This window comes from Bubalus kerabau, chromosome 1 (genome assembly GCF_029407905.1).
Source record: "Bubalus kerabau isolate K-KA32 ecotype Philippines breed swamp buffalo chromosome 1, PCC_UOA_SB_1v2, whole genome shotgun sequence".
In the NCBI taxonomy this organism is placed as follows: Eukaryota; Metazoa; Chordata; class Mammalia; order Artiodactyla; family Bovidae; genus Bubalus; species Bubalus kerabau.
In genome coordinates, this window is record NC_073624.1 from 59,466,763 (window position 1) to 59,485,276 (window position 18,514).

General features: G+C 39.9%; 1 long non-coding RNA gene and 2 other non-coding genes across 3 annotated transcripts; 1 reads left to right on the top strand and 2 right to left on the bottom strand.

The window, feature by feature from the left end:
• Positions 1–145: 145 nt before the first annotated feature.
• LOC129649303 (uncharacterized) lies at positions 146–9,645 on the top strand. Its single transcript, XR_008713078.1, has 4 exons — positions 146–191; positions 2,305–2,374; positions 2,826–2,930; positions 8,904–9,645. It is a non-coding gene; the product is annotated as an uncharacterized LOC129649303 (long non-coding RNA).
• On the bottom strand, positions 9,042–9,113 carry TRNAW-CCA (transfer RNA tryptophan (anticodon CCA)). Its single transcript has one exon. It is a non-coding gene; the product is annotated as a tRNA-Trp (tRNA).
• A 99-nt stretch (positions 9,646–9,744) lies between the features above and the next one.
• TRNAD-GUC (transfer RNA aspartic acid (anticodon GUC)) lies at positions 9,745–9,816 on the bottom strand. Its single transcript has one exon. It is a non-coding gene; the product is annotated as a tRNA-Asp (tRNA).
• Between the last annotated feature and the right edge of the window lie 8,698 nt (positions 9,817–18,514).

The window sequence follows — 18,514 nt, forward strand, 5'->3', positions numbered from 1 at the left end:
CCCAAGAAGGCGCGCCGCCATTGGCCTACGACCGGAGGAAGCGCGGCGGTGATTGGCCGGACGCCTCGCGCGGGTTCCATTAGCCGCGGCGCCCTGCGAGAGGTGGTGGAAACGCAGTTTAAAAGCCGCTCGGGCGGGAGCCCTTGAGTGTGGCTTGTATGCGTTTCCTTTTCCCCCACCCTTAGACGGCGGTAAGGGACAAGTTGCACTGCTTTTTGTGCGCCGTTTCCTCTCCCTCCCCCTGCTGGAGAAGCTGTTTTTCTCTCCGGGGTCAGTCGCCGCTAACGGGCCGAATTTCAGGGCAGCTGCGAGGACCTGGGGGCTGGGCCTGGCTCAATCCCGGGACCTTGGTTCAACGAAGAATAGCCGCAGCCTTTCCTCCCCAAACGCTAGCCCTGAAGGGAAAGAAAAGAAGCGAGGCGTGCTCGTGGACGCTCGTCTTCCTCGATTTGATTTACTAGGGGGGAGAGCGGGAGTTCAATCCCTGCCTGCTTGCGAACGCTTCTTTTGTTCCTGAAATTTAGGAAAAACCAGACCTTGACTACAGGGCACTTTAACCTGCCGTTGAATTTGTGACAAAATTGTATTGCCAAATACTGCACTTCCACTTACCCTAAAGAAGGTTGGGGCATTCCTAAAGAATTTCATTTAGCTCTTTGGGCTCAACTGCATTTTTGTTGAGAGCCATCTATGGGTTGGATCCCTCCACCCGTGAGTATCTTAAACCATAACTTAAACCTAAATGTTTAATAATGCAGCGAAATGAAATGATTTAGAAATGCCTTAATAGGCAATTTAAGATTACTGAGATAGATAGGTGCATTCTAGATTTTAATCTTAGGGGAAGCCTAGTGATTTTAATTAGGCCGGAAACACTAATCAGAGCCATATTAAGGATCCAAGTTAAAACCTGGTGGAGTCTCAGAAATTTAAGATAAAAATGTCTTCTTGAAAACAAATACCATTGATAACAAATACATGTATACCTTACCAATTTATATATGTTTCAAGAAAAGAAAGGTGACCTTAGAATTAGGTTGTCTTAATCATTTCCCAAATTCTGACCTCCAGACTATGCTTTATAAGCTCCTTTAAAAAGAAAGTTTATCTGATTTCTGCATGGTTCTTGTAAATTTAAAGAACCTTCACCAAAAATGTTTCCTATGAATCAAGCCATTTTATTTTGTTGAAATGGAGACATTATTTCTAACCTAGAGACAATTTTACTAATTATTAAAATTTACATATATTTGAGCAATATTAAGATCAGGAATGCAAATTCAAAATTGTACTTTAATTAGCAAGTTGTTTCGAAGATTTTTAGGTCGCAGTGTAAAAGTTACCTCAACCCCTACCACCATGGTCATCGCCGAGTACAGAAACGAGTGTTTTATTTTCAGAGGGTGAACTGAGCTGACAGGCAAACGATCATGATTTTGCAGTGACTGGTAACCCCACAAACGTAGTCAGCGAGTGTGGGATGACACAGTCTGCGGTGTGCCCTCCCACAGTTATTTCTTTTCGTAGAGTCTTAACGTTAAAATGTGCAGAGCAAAAGTCCTGAGCATAATCTCTGCAAGGCCACAACTAATGGGTTTATTCTACCCTACTCAAATTAGCAAATTATCCTGTTAAGTCTTTACCTTACTAGTTGTAGGGTTTGGCTCTTGGCCTGACTGTACTTACAGTTTTTAAAAGGTAGGTTTTGCTGCTCTGAAAGGGTCAGAGTTACCAGGGCTAGATTTGATCTGAGGAGGGTAGATTATAGAAAGGTCTCCAGGTTCTGGTAGCTAGTGGATCCTGACGTGTTTTCTCAGAGGAGGCGGCATCACTGACTGACACGTGAAAATAAAAACCTACCTAAATTGTATGCAAATACAATGATGGAATCACAGAGCCATATGGGAGAGCTATCAGGATGCTACTCTGCTTTTTTTCCATAGGGCCTTTGTACTAGAAAATTTCCATGCAGTTTAATCCTACATTTTACCACAAGCCAAAAAAGAAAAAAAATTACCCGTTGAACCTGAAAGTTGTCTTATTTAATTTTTTGATTACTATACAATATTATTAATTTCAAGTGTACAACATATGATTCTATATTTTTATACATTATGAAATGATCACTGTACAAAGTTGGTAAAATATTTTTTACTATTAACTTAGGTGCACATTACATCCCCCATGATTTATCTTATAGTTGGGAGTTTGTACCTCTTAATTGCCTTCCCCTCTGGCAACCACCAGTTCTCTGTATCTGAGAGTCTGTTTCTGTTTTGTTTATTCCTTTGTTTTGTTTTTCAGATTCCACATAAAAGTGAAATATATGGTATTTGTTTTTGTCTAACATTTCACTTGGCATAATACCTCCCAGGTCCGTCCATGTTGCTATAAATGGCAAGATTTCATTCTTTTTTATGGTTAAGTATTCCTGTGAGAGAGAGTGTGTGTGTTTGTGTGTGAATTTGTGTCTATATCAATTTATATCACATTTTCTTTATCCATTCATCTTTGGATGGACACTTGGTTTGCTTACATATCTTCAGTGTTGTGAATGATGCTGCAATAAACATAGGGGTGCATTTTTTTTCATTATTTTCAGGTAGTGGAATTGCTAGATCATATGGTAGGTCTATTTTTAATTTTTTGTGGAACCTGCATACTGTTTCCGTGGTGGCTGCATCTATTTACATTCCTATCAATAGTGCACGAGGATTCCCTTTAATCACGTCCTCACCAATACTTTTCTTTTTGATAACAGCCATTTTGATAGGTGTGAGGTGTTATCTCACTGTGGTTTTGATTTGTATTTCTCTAATGATTAGTGATGTGTATGTGCTCAGCTGCAACCGACTCTTCTGTGACCCCATGGACTGCAGCCCACCAGGCTCCTCAGCCCACCAGGCTCCTCTGTCCATGAAATTTTCCAGGTAAGAATACTGGAGTGGGTTCCCATTTCCTAGTCCAGGGTATTTTCCCGACTCAGGGACCGAACCTGCATCTCTTTCGGCTCCTACATTGGCAGGAGGATGCTTTACCACTGAGCCACCTGAGAAGCCCCAGTGATTAGATGATACTGAACACTTTCTCATGTGTATGTTGGCCATCTATATGTCTTCTGAAAGTTCTTTTTTTTAAAAAAATTATCTATTTTAATTGGAGGCTAATTACTTGACAATAGTATAGTGGTTTTTGCCAAACATTGACATGAATCAGCCACAGGTGCACATATGTTCTCCATCCAGAACCCCCTTTCCACCTCCTTCCATCCCATCCCCCAGGGTCATCCCAGTGTACCAGCCCTGAGCACCCTGTCTCATGCATCAAACCTGAAAGCTCTTTTAAATAGACAATACTTTACCCTATGTTGTGTTAGTCACTCAGTCGTGTCCGACTCCTTGCAACCCCATGGACTGTGGACCACCAGGCTCCTCTGGCCATGAAATTCTCCAGGCAAGAATACTGGAGTGGGTTGCCGTTTCCTTCTCCATCTATACCCTATAAGCCAACATTAAAGATAATTCAGAAAGAACTGCATTCTAGGTGCCTGAAATCAATGTTCTCTGAGCGAAACATAGTTTTCATTCCCTTTCATTAATTATCTCTCCTTTTCTTATCACTGGGTACTATCAACAGGAGGTTATTTGCAGATTCTACATTTCTCAGGAAATATGGTTGATGTCATAAGGTGTCAGACTGCCTTTCTACATCATCCCCAAAGCCGTGAGTTATCAAATTCAGACTTGGAATTAGCCTAGATGCATCCAGGTATATCCCCAGCACTACTGTTTTTAGTGACTAAGGTAATTTTGCTTTTAACTCTGCTGTAGAGCTCTGAAGTAGGGTGCTATCAATAGGTTATTTATTTTTCTCATACTCTGTGTACCTTAAGGCCAAGAGGTTGGGCTACAGAGTGTGGCCCCTTTGTTCCTAATTACTTGTTACACACTATTTCTCTTTCCTCCTTCAAAAACGTTTGAAGTTCATATCATCTGATCCCTTTATCATCTTTACAGCTAAAATTTATCAACCCCTTGGGCAGTCTCCCTCAGAAATTAGACCATTGCTTCTTGCACTAGGTTTTGTCTGCATTTTGTGAATTCAACATGACCCGTGTAACACCAACACTGAGCCTCTTAGGTCTTTGACCTCTTCATCTCCAATGACTTGTTCCTCTACTCCATCTCATCCATCCACTCCAGTGGTACGACTCTGAACCCTGTCATCAGTAACTCAGTAAATCTCAATTTCAAGTATCCCAATAGTCAATAAGTAGCCCCTTTTTACTCAGCTCATTTGTCATATTCTTGCTGACCTCCAATTCATTAATCCCAATACTTAAAAAAAAGTCTATTTTTCCTGCTTCTGCCATCATTTAATCATTCCAACTCAACTGATTTAGATTCCTTGATCAATCCTTACAATCACTCTTTTGCAAACATTTTCAACTCTCTCACTCCAGTGTCTCTTTCTTGCTTGGAGGAACTTGGAGCCTTGCTTGGACTGAACCTTGTTGGAACAAACTTTCTCATTGCTTGCGCCCAAGATTGCTGGCAAAAAAAATCATACACCAGCTGGTTTTAATTCATGACCTCAGACCTCACAGGAGCACTTGACACTCTCTGGATTAACCATTCATACTTTCACCTCTCTCCTCAAATTATTCACATCCCTTCCTCCAACCTGTCCCCATTTTCAGCTAGCTGATGATCTTGCCTCATAATTGAGAACATAAAAACCATCTGTGGGGAATGCCTCAACTTCAGACAGTCAAGTCTGCACACATTTTCTCTTGCATCTTTCTTGTTTAAATTGAAGTGGTGTCCTATCAGAGTGAATTCTACCAATTGTACTCTGGGTCTCAGCCTTTTCTCCTCAAGGACCTGATGCTTTCAGTCATCTCCTGTGAAATTTCTGAATTTAAAAATGAGACTCGATTTTTTTGTGTTACATTCATCCAATGTAAAAAAAAATGTAAATTATCTTTTATGTCAAAACAGGTAGTAGGTTAAAAAAAAATTTTTTTTTAATGTTACAGCTCTAATAACCCAAAGCTTCGGGAAACAATGGAAAGATATTTCTATGTGAACCCACAGACTTAAAATTATGCAATTACTTTGTCAGAAAACTCTTACAATTTTTTTTCCTTAAACAATTGGAAACACTTCATTTCCCTTTCTGGAGTTCTTAATGTTATTAACATACAGGTGACTTTTTTATTTTTCATTATCCTGTTTTGTATAGGACTTGGTTGTGAATTTAAGGATGTCACCTGAAACAGAGCAGATGATAAAATACTACATGACATTTATCTAAGAATATGAGAGAATGTTTACAACACAGCTGTAAATAAAATATGAAAAGAAAAAGAGACCCATATTAGAGTAAGATCTCAGTTTTATGAAGAACTGAGATGTGTATGGATATGTGTATATTTAAATGGACTAAATGAGTATAGACCAGAATGTTCATAGTAGTTTCTTCTAGGAGATGGGAACAGATGATTTTTCTTATGTTTTTCTCTATTTCTACAGTGAACACATATGATTTCATAATAACTACTTTTCTATTTTGTAATCATAACTACTTATGATTTATAAGCATAACTACTTTGAATTAGTATGGGAAATTGGAAAATCACTTGTCTTATCAGAATTCACAACCTGTTTTTTAGCTTTCATTTCCAAAGGCTCCATTTTATCAGTTCCTCCAAGTACATCAGTCCTAAGTAACTGATTAAAAATAATTCAAAAGTGAAAGCTATCTTATTAAATGGGTGAAAAATGCTCAGAGCATTCTGTACTAGGGGATAAATCCATTTGTAAGAATACATGATAGACTGGAAAGTTGTTAGTGAAATAGAACAAAATCACAGAGCCATTAAGTGTCAGAATTTGAGAATTCAAATATCAATTTGTGTATTCCAGATCCTTTTTCCTTATATCACTCCTATATAATGATTGTAGAAGTTTAAATGACATGTTCGATTTTGGGTTATTTCACAGTGACATCAAGTCAGTAAAATGGGCCATTGTGAAAGAGTACAAATGTTCAGCCTTGGGAAAGAAGCTAAAACCTGTAAAGTGACCATTTTAGAGTTATAGAACTATTACTAATGATATAAATATTAATGAAGGGGTTGCCAAAGAGTCAGACACGACTTAGCAACTAAACAATGATATATATTAACTTTACAACATCGAAGACACTTTTATGTATTTTATTTAAAAAAAATTTTTTTGTTTTTGACTGTGCTGGTTTTTGTTGTTGGGCTACTCTGTAGTTGCAGTGCACAGGCTTTTCATTGTGGTGGCTTCTTTGTTGCAGAGCACAGGTTGTAGGGTGTGTGGGCATCAGCATCTGTGGCACGTGGGCTCAGTAGTTGCAGTTTCCTGGCTCTAGGGCAAAAAGGCTCAGTAGTTGTGGCCACAGGCTTAGTTGCTCCTCGGCAGGTAGGATATTCCTGGATGAGGGATCAAACCTACATCTCCAGCATTGATGGGCAGGTTCTTTACCACTGAGCCACCAAGGAAGCCCTGTGTATTTTATCTTATGACTCTCTTAACAACTCTGTGAGGTAAGTGGGGCCTCCAGTCCAGCCTTGCTCTTTAGGCCCGTGATTCTTTTATTTTAGCTTGCATCAGAATAACCAGGAAGGCCTGGTTAAAACTCAGGTTGGTAGGCCCACCCACAGAGTTTTCTGAGTCTGTGAGTCTGGAGTGGGGCCTGAAATTTTACGTTTTCAACTTGTTTCCAGGATGCTGGTCCAGCAACAGCAGTTCTAGGCTATTTTTCACGTTCTTTGTAAAGCCATAGCTGACCTTGTCATATTCTTAAATAATAGCTCTTCATTGCTTGCAGAATAAAATCTAAATTAGTTAGAATGGCACAAAAGGTCCTGGGTGAGCTGACTCCTGTTTACCTTTACAGCTTTACTTCTCTTTTCCTCTCCAGCAATAATGAATAACTATTAATAGTAGTTCTCCAAAGAAGTTGTATTAGTTTGCTGGGACTGCCAAATAAAATGATTTACAAGGTAATACAAACTGCTCTGTCTGCCTCACAAGAGTATGATTTTGTACAAATGAGATACCATCCTTAGTCCCAGCTAAGATTAAGCGTCTTGAAATGGCAACCCACTCCAGTATTCTTGCCTGGAGAATCCCATGGACGGAGGAGCCTGGTGGGCTACAGTCTACAGGGTCGCAAAGAGTCGGACAAGACTGAGCGACTTCACTATGCTGCATATGCAAAGTTGCCAGGGGTGAAAATGACCATTACTTCCGTTATGGGCTGAATTGTGTTCCCTGATTTCATTCATATATTGAAGCCCTAATCCCTTGGTACTTCAAAATGTGGCTGTATTTCCAAGGTAAGGCCTTTTAAGAGGTGATTCAGTTAAATGAAGCCACGAATGGGCCCTAATTCGATCTGATTGGTGTCCTGAAAGAGGAAACTTGGACACATACAGAGATACTAAGGATGTATACGTATGCAGGAAAGCCCATGTAAAGACCTAGCAAGAAAGTGGTCATCTATGAGTGAAGGACAGGCTTCAGAAGAAACTAGCTGTACTGTCACTTTGATCTTGGACTTCCAGCCTTCAGAACTGTCAGAAAATAAATTTCTGTTGTTTAAAAGCTACCCAGTCTGTGGTATTTTGCTGTGGCAGCCCTAGGAAGCTAATACATATAAACCTCAGCTTTTATAGTTGGAAGACGTCAGATCCCAGGGTTATTAAGTGACAGTGCTTGATTCATAGAAGGCATTCACATATGTCCACTGGATGGAATGCCTTAAAGTCACATAGAAGCTTTCATTATTTTTCAAGATCTTCCTTTATGAAGACTTTCTGAACTACCTAATGTCCATATTTTAGCACCCTCACACCACTCTGTTTTTGCCACTCATGCTAATATATTATGGTGTTTGGTTACTTAAGGTATCTTTTTGTCTGCTGCTCAAAAAAACACTTTTACTGGGTGTAATCTTTTCCTCAGTGTTCATTGCAGTATCAGTGGTCCATAAACATCTGTTGAAATGTATGATCTAATCGCAATCCAACCAAAAAGGAAAGCAAAGAACTACACAAAAACATGATGTCCAATGCTAGAATAGGCTGAAATGTAAGAAATTAGTATTTGCCATATTCAAAATATTGAGCAAGAAAACTCAGGGACTTGCATGGAATATACCCAATAAAAAACCCCCCAAACTAATAATTTCTCATAGTCTTGCCATTCACTTTTTGTACAACAAATATTTGACACATGCCTCTAAGGCACTATTCAGTACCAAGAGTCCTGGAACTTACAAAGGTGAATGAGTAAGCTTTGCTTCCTGCTATGAGACTAATAGTTGAAAGTGGTACCTAATTTATTACTACTTGCATTAGTTGATGAAAAGATAAAAGATGCATTGGTATCACTTAGGGCCAACGGCTTCTAGGCAGTTTTTTCAATAGTTTGTTTCAACCTTTAATATAAGATAGTGAAGACAGGGATCTGGAGTCATTCACCAGGTTCAGGGTCTTCGGTTAGTCATTTTTTAGTGTGCCACCGTTTCACCTGTAAGACTGTACAGCGTGCACATGTTGATGTCAACTATTACACAGAGTTAGAAATTGTACCTTGTTGGACTTGCTTTCCAAAGGGAAACAGGTCTAAAATTGTTTTTGGAAAAACAGCTCGTACGGTTTATGTACTGTACGTTCCCTGTTACGGACCACCATCAGCTAATATGCTCTCTAATGCACAACAGTAACAGCCACATAACTATGCATTATGAATGTTCAATGACAGAGAATTCACAAGGCTCAACAGTGAAAAAAAAAGACCAAAACCACCACCTTTAAGGTGATCCTTGTCTTTTGGCAGACTAAGGTAATCTTTGTCTTCTTGCAGACTAAGGATTACTGGGATAACATTTGAACAAGAAGATTTAATCCTGCAATGAAAGGCACTTCCAGAAAATGGCGGGAACACATCTAGCTTGAATACATCTAGTTCATAGAAACCAGAAGGCCTAAAAGTAAAAGGCCATGACCCCGACGTGATTCGAACACGCAGCCTTCTGATCTGGAGTCAGACGCGCTACCGTTGCGCCACGAGGTCCTGCTGGGCTGTGGTTCGCGCAGTTTCTTAGGACTCCGGTAAAATGGCGTCTCTTCCGGGAGCGCCTTGCCTTTCCTTCCATTCTTTCCTTGCTTCTCCATCGGAGACTGATTCCTTTAGCTGCAAGATTTTCCTCATAGCTAGCCCTCTACCTAGGCTAGGATGAGATTAACAGACGCGGGAGAATGGAGTTTCTCGTTTAGTCGAGTCTCCGAGGTCAAAGGAAACTGGTCCTTCCCCTTTTTCTGTAAGCGGTTTCCGTTCCAACCCGCCTGGTTAAGGGCGGAGCCTCGGCCCTCTCTCCCTACCCTCTCCTGTTTCCGTAGGCCGAGTTCGTGACCTCCATTTGGAATTTGGCGGGGCGCTACTGCGCAGGCGTTTGCCAGCCAGTGTTAGCTTGTTGCTGGAAGCAAGCAGCGGGCGTTCTCCAAACATTTACTTCTTAATCCTTCTGAAAACAGTATAAAGCGTTTACCTTCAGTGTTGGCTTTTACTTCACGGTGAGCTTTAAAGTTATCATTTTGAAAAGACGCACTTAACAGAAGATAACAGCATGTTGTATTTGTTAGCTGTGTCGGGCAGTTGAACTATGGGAAATATTTGTGGTGGTTAGTAAAAAAGAATTACCAACCTCCCCGTCGGGGAATTGAACCCCGGTCTCCCGCGTGACAGGCGGGGATACTAACCACTATACTAACGAGGAGCTGCTTCTTAAGCACCTCGCAAGTGTTCCTTTAAAGTAATATTTCTCTCTCTTCTGCCAGCCACCTGCAAATGTGAAAACCCCCAACAGTCGGTCTATTGCTGCTCACATCTGTTCTGGGCGCCTTGGACTCTTTTCTCAGTGAGAAGAGTAAATGATTTAGAATAAATGAAACAAAATGAGCCTCAAGTTTTAGTGATGGTGAATTGTTGAACATAGTTTGCCGGAATTTTTCATGCTTTCCAGATGATTTAGGTTTCTGGTGGGAGGTTTTTGTTTTGATAATTTAGTTTTTTAGTCACCAAGAATACGTGAGTTGAAGCAGCGTGTTTTTTTTTTTTTTAAATTTTAACTTTATTGGCATATAGTTGATTTATAATGTTTTAGGAAGCAGAGCTTTACTTCCACAAATTTATATTTTCTTTCTTTAGTCGAAGTTCAAGAATATCATATGGTTGCCAGATGTCCTGGGCAGTCAGAGTTGTTCTATGGTCCAGTGTCTCTTCAAACAGTTTGTGAGCTTTTGAGACACAAAAGGACTCACGTAGGCCAAAGGAAATTGCATTCGCTGATTTTTCTTGTATTTAGGTCTTTTTCCTGAGGCATCTCCAGTTTAATCGGAAATGACAAATACTTACATGGTTAAATAATAATACATTTAAATAATTCAAAACCAAGGATGTGCCATTGATTAAACATAGGGTTAGGAAAGAACACTAACATTAATTTGTATTATCCTGAGCCTTTTCTTAAACAGGACCAACCCGGTTCTCAGGAGAATCAAGAGGGCTTCACCTACAAACTTCCGATGGTAACTCTAAATAAGCGAATATATAGTTACAAACCGACATGATTAAAAGTTTTTATTATAGAACTTAAATTTACGTCTCTTAAGACACATTCCTTGTACTGTGAATTAGTATATTTTTATAGAGCACAAGTTGCATGGTGTTTTCCATCTGATGAAAGTGATTTTGGACTTAAACACATTAAAAAAAATGACAATTTCTGAAACCTGTTTTGGCACTTTTTTCTTTCTTTCACTCTTAAATAAACCCAGAGCTTCAATAAAACTCAGTGTCCCCGGGCCTCCTCCTACTTCTGACCCTCCAATAACTCTTGCAAAGTCAAAGGGCACTGTGATAACTATGATGATGTCCTTTTCCGGTTAAGATTGAAGGGACTTGCCTCAGATCTCTCAGTTGGAGGGCTGCAGGGCAATGGGAAACCAGGTCTCCAGAACTGTTTGCGCGGGGTTCCACCCTGTGGAAGAAGAGCCTTAATCTTTGTCCCTTCAGAAAAGACACCATCCTCTCCACCTCAGCTAACGCTATGCCAGGAGCCACCCATGTGTTGTACTGCGCCTCTCTTGTCCTCCCTAGGGACAGGAAGAAGCAGCCTGAGTCAGCAGAGGTCGTGGAGCAGGGAACTCAACACCTGCTGTCCATCTTCCTAAAATGGAAAGGAAGAGCGAGGGTAACTAACCTGAACAGGGTAAGGGAGCTCAGAAGTTTCTCAGTGTCAGCACTGGGAGAAAGTAAAGGTCAAAATCGAACCGGCAGTACAGACGGCACAGAACTCTCTGGAGGTTAACAGTGTGATGGCAATTGATGTTACTGAAAGTTTTGAATATTGCTTTCCTAAACTGTTAGGATAGCTTGCAAAACTATTCACATTTATTTTATCTTCCCAACAAACCCCGTGAGGTCACACGGCGAGTGTTTTATTCCAATAAGAGAATCTTGTGTAGTTATACAGGTAGGAAGTGGTGAGAGGCCAGGAATCACTCAAACCTTGACTGCAAATCTTGTGCAGTTTTTACCCTGCTGCACAGTTCCACATATATGAATATTAACAAAGAAATATGAGTCATGGAGAGAAAAGCTTGTATCACTTTGTATGTCACACTTATTCCTATGCTAATATTTACTAATCTCTCTTCCTTAGCAGACACTGCAGTTATTCATTCAGTATTGAGCCTCCAGTATCCCCGACATTCCTTTAGATGCACAAGGTTTTAATTAATAAGAACAGGTTTGTTCTTGTAGAGCTTATATTCTAACAGAAGGAGGACAGACCAAAAATGATGATGATCATAAATAAAAGTTCAGTTGCTCAGTCGTGTCCGACTCTTTGCGACCCCATTAGATGGTGACAAGAGAGCAAATATAAAAAAATGGCACTGTAAATGGGTTTGGAGAGTGGCAAGTTAAATAGAATGGTCAAAGCAAGCCTCATTTTAAGAAGGTAACATTTGAACAGACCTGAGCGAAGTAAGAGGTGTAGTTACATAACTATCTGGGAAGCCTGTGGGACCTTAAGGTTCATTGTAGACTTTGGCTTTTACTCTGAGGAGAAATAAGGAGCTATTATGGGGCTCTGAACAGAGAAATGACATGGTCTGGTTTTTTTTTTTTTTTAACTTATTTAATTAAAAAAATTAATATTTACTTGGTTGCACCAGGTCTTAGTTGTGGCATATGGGATATTTACTTGCAGCATGCAGGATCTAGTTCCCTGATGAGGGATTGAACCTGGCTCCCTGCACTGCAAGCACAGAATCTGAGCCACTGGACCACCAGGAAAATTTCTCCTTTATGTTTTAAAGGGGTCTTAGCTCCTCAGTTGCGAGTAGACGATCATGGACAAAAGCAGCAGCAAGGAGACCAAAGAGGTCTCTTGCAGTAATGATAGTGGTTGAGGCTGGGGTGGGAGTGGTCGGGAATGTGAAAAGAGCTGATAGAATTTGAAGGTAGAGCCAATGCAATCTTCTGGTAAAGTTACCGTGAGGTGTGAGAGTGAGAGAGGAATCAAAGACACTTCTAACATTTTTGGCCTGATGAAAGAATAGAGTTACCATCAATTGAAGTCAAGAAGAATAACACTCAACTTCAAAGCACACTATCCATATGAAGAGTCCAATGTCAGGAGCACAGCTGGTAATAAGGCAGGCCATCATCCCCTTTCAGGATTTGAAATAGCTCAACTGGAATTTCATCACCCCCACTAGTTTTGTTCATAGTGAAGCTCTCTAAGGCCCACTTGACTTCACATTCCAGGATGTCTGACTCTAGGTGAGTGATCACACCATCGTGATTATCTTGGTCATGAAGATTTTTCTGTACAGTTCTTCTGTGTATTCTTGCCACCTTGGACACTCTGTGGCCATCGTTCCTTGAATTCTGCAACATGGCAACTCTGCCAGTAGAGCGGTATTTTGGGGGATAAGAAGCATTTTAGTTTGGGATGTGTTAAGACTGAGACATACAGAAGGCAGTTGAATGTAATAGTTGAATATTTGTTGTACCGGTCATTGTACCAGCACAGTGTGGAGGGCAGGAGATATGCTGATGAACAAAGACAGACCCTGACCTCACTGAGCTTCCATTTTAATAGTGGAGACACAGAATAACTACAATGACAACAACAACAAAAATTAAAATTACAAATGTAACAGTTTTTAAGAAGAAGATGCAGAAAGAGCTTTCTTGGTAGGTGGAACTGGATGTGTGGAGGTTATAGGAACTGAGGAAATGTGGTGAGCATAGGGGCTGAAAGAAGGCTGACGTGACCAGGGAGCATGAGGAAGGTCACAGAAGAGACAGTCTGAAAGGCCAGTGGGAGTGAGACAAAGTCTCTTAGGCTGTGATAAGAACTTTGCCTTCTGATTCATTCAGTTCAGTTCAGTTCAGTTGCTCAGTCATGTCCGACTCTTTGCAGCCCCATGGACTCCAGGCCTCCCTGTCCATCACTAACTCCCGGAGTTTACTCAAACTCATGTCCCTTACGTCGGTGATGCCATCCAACCATCTCATCCTGTGTCCTCCCCTTCTCCTCCTGCCTTCAATCTTTCCCAGCATCAGGGTCTTTTCAAATGAGTCAGTTCTTCCCATCAGGTGGCCAAAGTATTGGAGTTTCAGCTTCAGCATCAGTCCTTCCAATGAATATTCAGGAATGATTTCCCTTAGGATGGACTGGTTGGATCTCCTTGCAGTCCAAGGGACTCTCAAGAGTCTCCTGCAGCACCACAGTTCAAAAGCATTAGTTCTTCGGTGCTCAGCTTTCTTTATAGTCCAACTCTCACATCCATACATGACTACTGGAAAAACCATAGCTTTGACTACGTGGACCTTTGTTGGCAAAGTAATGTCTCTGCTTTTTAATATGCTGTCTAGGTTGGTCATAACTTTCCTTCCAAAGAGCAAGTGTCTTTTAATTTCATGGCTTCAGTCACCATCTGCAGTGATTTTGGACCCCAAAAAAATAAAGTCTGACACTGTTTCCACTGTTTCCCCATCTACTTGCCATGAAGTGATGGGACCGGATGCCATGATCTTAGTTTTCTGAATGTTGAGTTTCAACTTTTCACTCTCCTCTTTCACTTTCATCAAGAGGCTCTTTAGTTCTTCTTCACTTTCTGCCATCAGGGTGATGTCATCTGTGTATCTGAGGTTATTGATATTTCTCCTGGAAATCTTGATTCCAGCTTGTGCTTCATCCAGCCTAGCATTTCACATGATGTACTCTGCATATAAGTTAAATAAGCAGCATGACAATATACAACCTTGATGTACTCCTTTTCCTATTTGGAACCAGTCTGTTGTTCCATATCTAGTTCTAACTGTTGCTTCTTGACCTGCATACAGATTTTTCAGGAGGCAGGTCAGGTGGTCTGGTATTCCCATCTCTTGAAGAGTTTTCCACAGTTTATTGTGATCCACAGAGTCAAAGGCCTTGGGTAGTCAATAAAGCAAAAGCAGATGTTTTTCTGATTCATTACTATTTATTTATTATTTTTAGGATTTATTGAGGTATAATTTACAAACAGAACAATTCATTTTTTAGGCATACCATTCTATGAATTTTCACTACAATCAAGTTATGGGCAATTTCCATCACTTTCATCAGAAAGTCACCTTATGGCCCTTTACAGTCAGTCCTCTGCCTCCAGTCCCAGGCACCACTGATCAGATTTTCATTTCTATAGAATGTCATATTACTGGAACTGTGCAGTTTGTAGCCTTTTGAATATAGCTTCTTTCACTTAGCATTGTGCTTTTGAGAGTCATCTATGTTGTGTGTATCAGTAGTTTTTTTAAAATTGATGACTAGTGTTCTATTGTATGGACGTTTGTTTATACACACTAGTTAATGGACGTTTGCATTTTTTCTAGTTTTTAACTAGTATAAAAATAGCTATTACAGACATTAGTGTACAGGTTTTTGTGTGGACATGCATATTCATTTCTCTTGGGTCAATACCTAGATGGGACTGCTGAGTCTTAGGGTTTTACCTTCACAAGAAACTACCAAAGTGTTTTCCTAAGTGGGTGTAACATTTTGCATTTCTATCAACAATATATGAGAGTTCTTATTGTCTCATATCTTTGCCAGCACTTGCTATTATATTTTTTATTTGAGCCTTTCTAATAGACGTGCTCCTGGAGAAGGAAATGGCAACCCACTCCAGTATTCTTGCCTGGAGAATCCCACGGACAGAGGAACCTGCCAGGCTACAGCCCATGGGGGTCACAAAGAGTCGGACACAACTGAGTGACTCGCAACAACGACAATAGATGTGTCGTGGGATCTCACTGTAGTTAATTTTTTTGTGATGCCGATGTTAATTTTTTTTTAAATTGAAGTATAGTTGATTTGCAATGTTGTATTAGTTTCTGGTATCCAGCAAAGGAATTCAGTTATACATATATATACACATATATCTATTTTCTTTTTCACATTCTTTTCCATTCTGTTAATACAGGATATTGAATATTGTTCTTTGTGCTATACAATAGGACCTGTTGTTTATCCATTCTATATATAATAGTTTGCATTTGTTAGACTCAAGTTCCTAATGCAACCCTCCTTGACCCTCTGTTTACTATAGTTTTAATGTGCCTTTCCCTCATAATTAATGGTGCTGAGCATATTTTCATGGATTTATTTGTGTATCCAAGCCTTTGGCCATTTGAGAATTGGGTTGTTTTATTATAGAATTGTTGAAAGTTTTTTGTACATTCTGATTACTAGTCTTTTTATCAGATATATCGTATCTGAAATATGTCTTGGGAAATAGCAACATATATGTGTGATATATATGGGTGTCAGTGTCTTGTATTTTTATTCTTTTTAATAACTTTTTTGTTTCATAGCATGCATGACCTGGTTTCTCATGTCTCTTCCCTTTTTTCTCTATTATGCTCACTTTCTCAACCCAACTTTTGGGCATAATGTAAATAAGAACTTGGGCTAACTCACTGCTCAATCTTCCTTCTTCCCTGCCTCCTTCCCACAATTAAAGAAGAGTCTAAATTGCTTCTGAGTAGCTTCTGGATTCTATAATCGTTCATTCACAGAAACATTATTTTTATATATTAAATCACTGAGCTTCCCATGCAAATATGAGAATTAACCCTCCCTAAACATTAAAATTCAAAGTTAAATGTTCATGGTTTGGGTCTGGAAGACAGACCTAGATGGGTACATGTTTAGATTATTAAGGGGAAGAAAAAGTGTACTTCACTTTTTCCTGGCCTGATTTATTTAACCAATAATCCAAAGTTAAAACTGAGAGACAAAAGTGTGCCCCCTGTAGTTCAATCAGCCTTTTCCTTCTCATTAAAAACACACCCATGGGGATGTCCCTGATGGTTCAGTGACTAAGGGTCGCTCCCAGGGTTTGATCCCTGGTTGGGGAACTAAGATCCCATAGGTCTCAATATGAGTTTGCATGCTGCAACTAAGATGCAGCACAGTGAAATAAATAAAAATATATATTAAAAAGCACAGCCAACACTTATTGCTTTATTCTTTGTGCCAGGCATGGAGCTAGGCACTGGGGACAACCGTATGGATAAGACTCACATCCTACCTTGAGGAACTAAGGTCATGCAGGAGGTAGACCTTTTGACTGATACAGTTTTGTTTTGTTTTTTTAATTTTTTTTATTTACCACAGTATTTTTATTTTTATTTTTTAAAGGTTTGCAGCTATTTTATTACAAGTGTACACTTAACACAATGAAATCAACACTGATATTGAAGCCTAGTTAATAGTAGTGTAATAATATTTGGATGATTATATTATTTTAAACAACAAACTACACTGAAAAATTAATGTGATACACTTCTTGGTCATACTATTATTAAGAAACACAATGTATACATTGAAAACATGATTGCTTAAAATTTTTTTTTTTTTACAATTTTTTTAAATTTTTATTTTGTTTTTAAACTTTACAAAATTGTATTAGTTTTGCCAAATATCAAAATGAATCCGCCACAGGTATACATGTGTTCCCCATCCTGAACCCTCCTCCCTCCTCCCTCCCTGATACAGTTATAATACAGTTTAAGTGCTCTGGTGGAGGCATAGGCAAGGCTCATTGAGAACCTGGTAAGTGTTCAGTTCAGTTACTCAGTCGCTCAGTCGTGTCCGACTGCGACCCCATGGACTGCAGCACGCCAAGCCTCCCTGTCCATCACCAACTCCCGGAGTTTTCTCAAACTCATGTCCATTGAGTCAGTGATGTCATCCAACCATCTCATCCTCTGTCCTCCCCTTCTCTTTGCCTTCAATCTTTCCCCAAATCAGGGCCTTTTCAAATGAGTCAGCTCTTTGCATCAGGTGGGCAGAGTACTGGAGTTTCAGCTTCAGCATCAGGCCTTCCAATGAACATTCAGGACTGATTTCCTTTAGGATGGACTGGTTAGGTCTCCTTGCAGTCCAAGGGATTCTCAAGAGTCTTCTCCAACACCACAGTTCAAAAGCATCAATTATTTGGCACTCAGCTTTCTTTATAGTCCAACTGTCACATCCATATATGACTACTGCAAAAACCATAGCCTTGACTAGACGACCTTCGTTAGCAAAGTAATGTCTCTGCTTTTAATATGCTGTCTAGGTTGGTCATAACTTTCCTTCCAAGGAGTAAGCGTCTTTTTATTTCATGGCTGCAGTCACCATCTGCAGTGGTTTAAGAGCCCCCAAAAATAAAGTTTGCCCCTGTTTCTACTGTTTCTCCATCTATTTACCATGAAATGATGGGACCGGATGCCATGATCTTAATTTTCTGAATGCTGAGTTTTAAGTCAACTTTTTCACTCTCCTCTTTAACTTTCATCAAGAAGCTTTTTAGTTCCTCTTCACTTTCTGCCATAAGGGTGGTGTCATCTGCATATCTGAGGTGATTGATATTTCTCCCGGCAATCTTGATTCCAGCTTGTGTTTCTTCCAGCCCAGCATTTCTCACGATGTACTTTGCATATATGTTAAATAAGCAGGGTGACAATATACAGCCTTGAGTACTCCTTTTCCTATTTGGAACCAGTCTGTTGTTACATGTCTAGTTCTAACTGTTGCTTCCTGACCTGCATACAGATTTCTCAAGAGGCAGGTCAGGTGGTCTGGTATTCCCATCTCTTTTAGAATCTTCCACAGTTTATTGTGATCCACACAGTCAAAGGCTTTGGCATAGTCAATGAAGCAGAAATAGATGTTTTTCTGGAACTCTCTTGCTTTTTTCGATGATCCAGCGGATGTTGGCAATTTGATCTCTGGTTCCTCTGCCTTTTCTAAAACCAGCTTGAACATCTGGAAGTTCTCGGTTCATGTACTATTGAAGCCTGGCTTGGAGGATTTTGAGCATTACTTTGCTAGTGTGTGAGATGAGTGCAATTGTGCGGTAGTTTGAGCA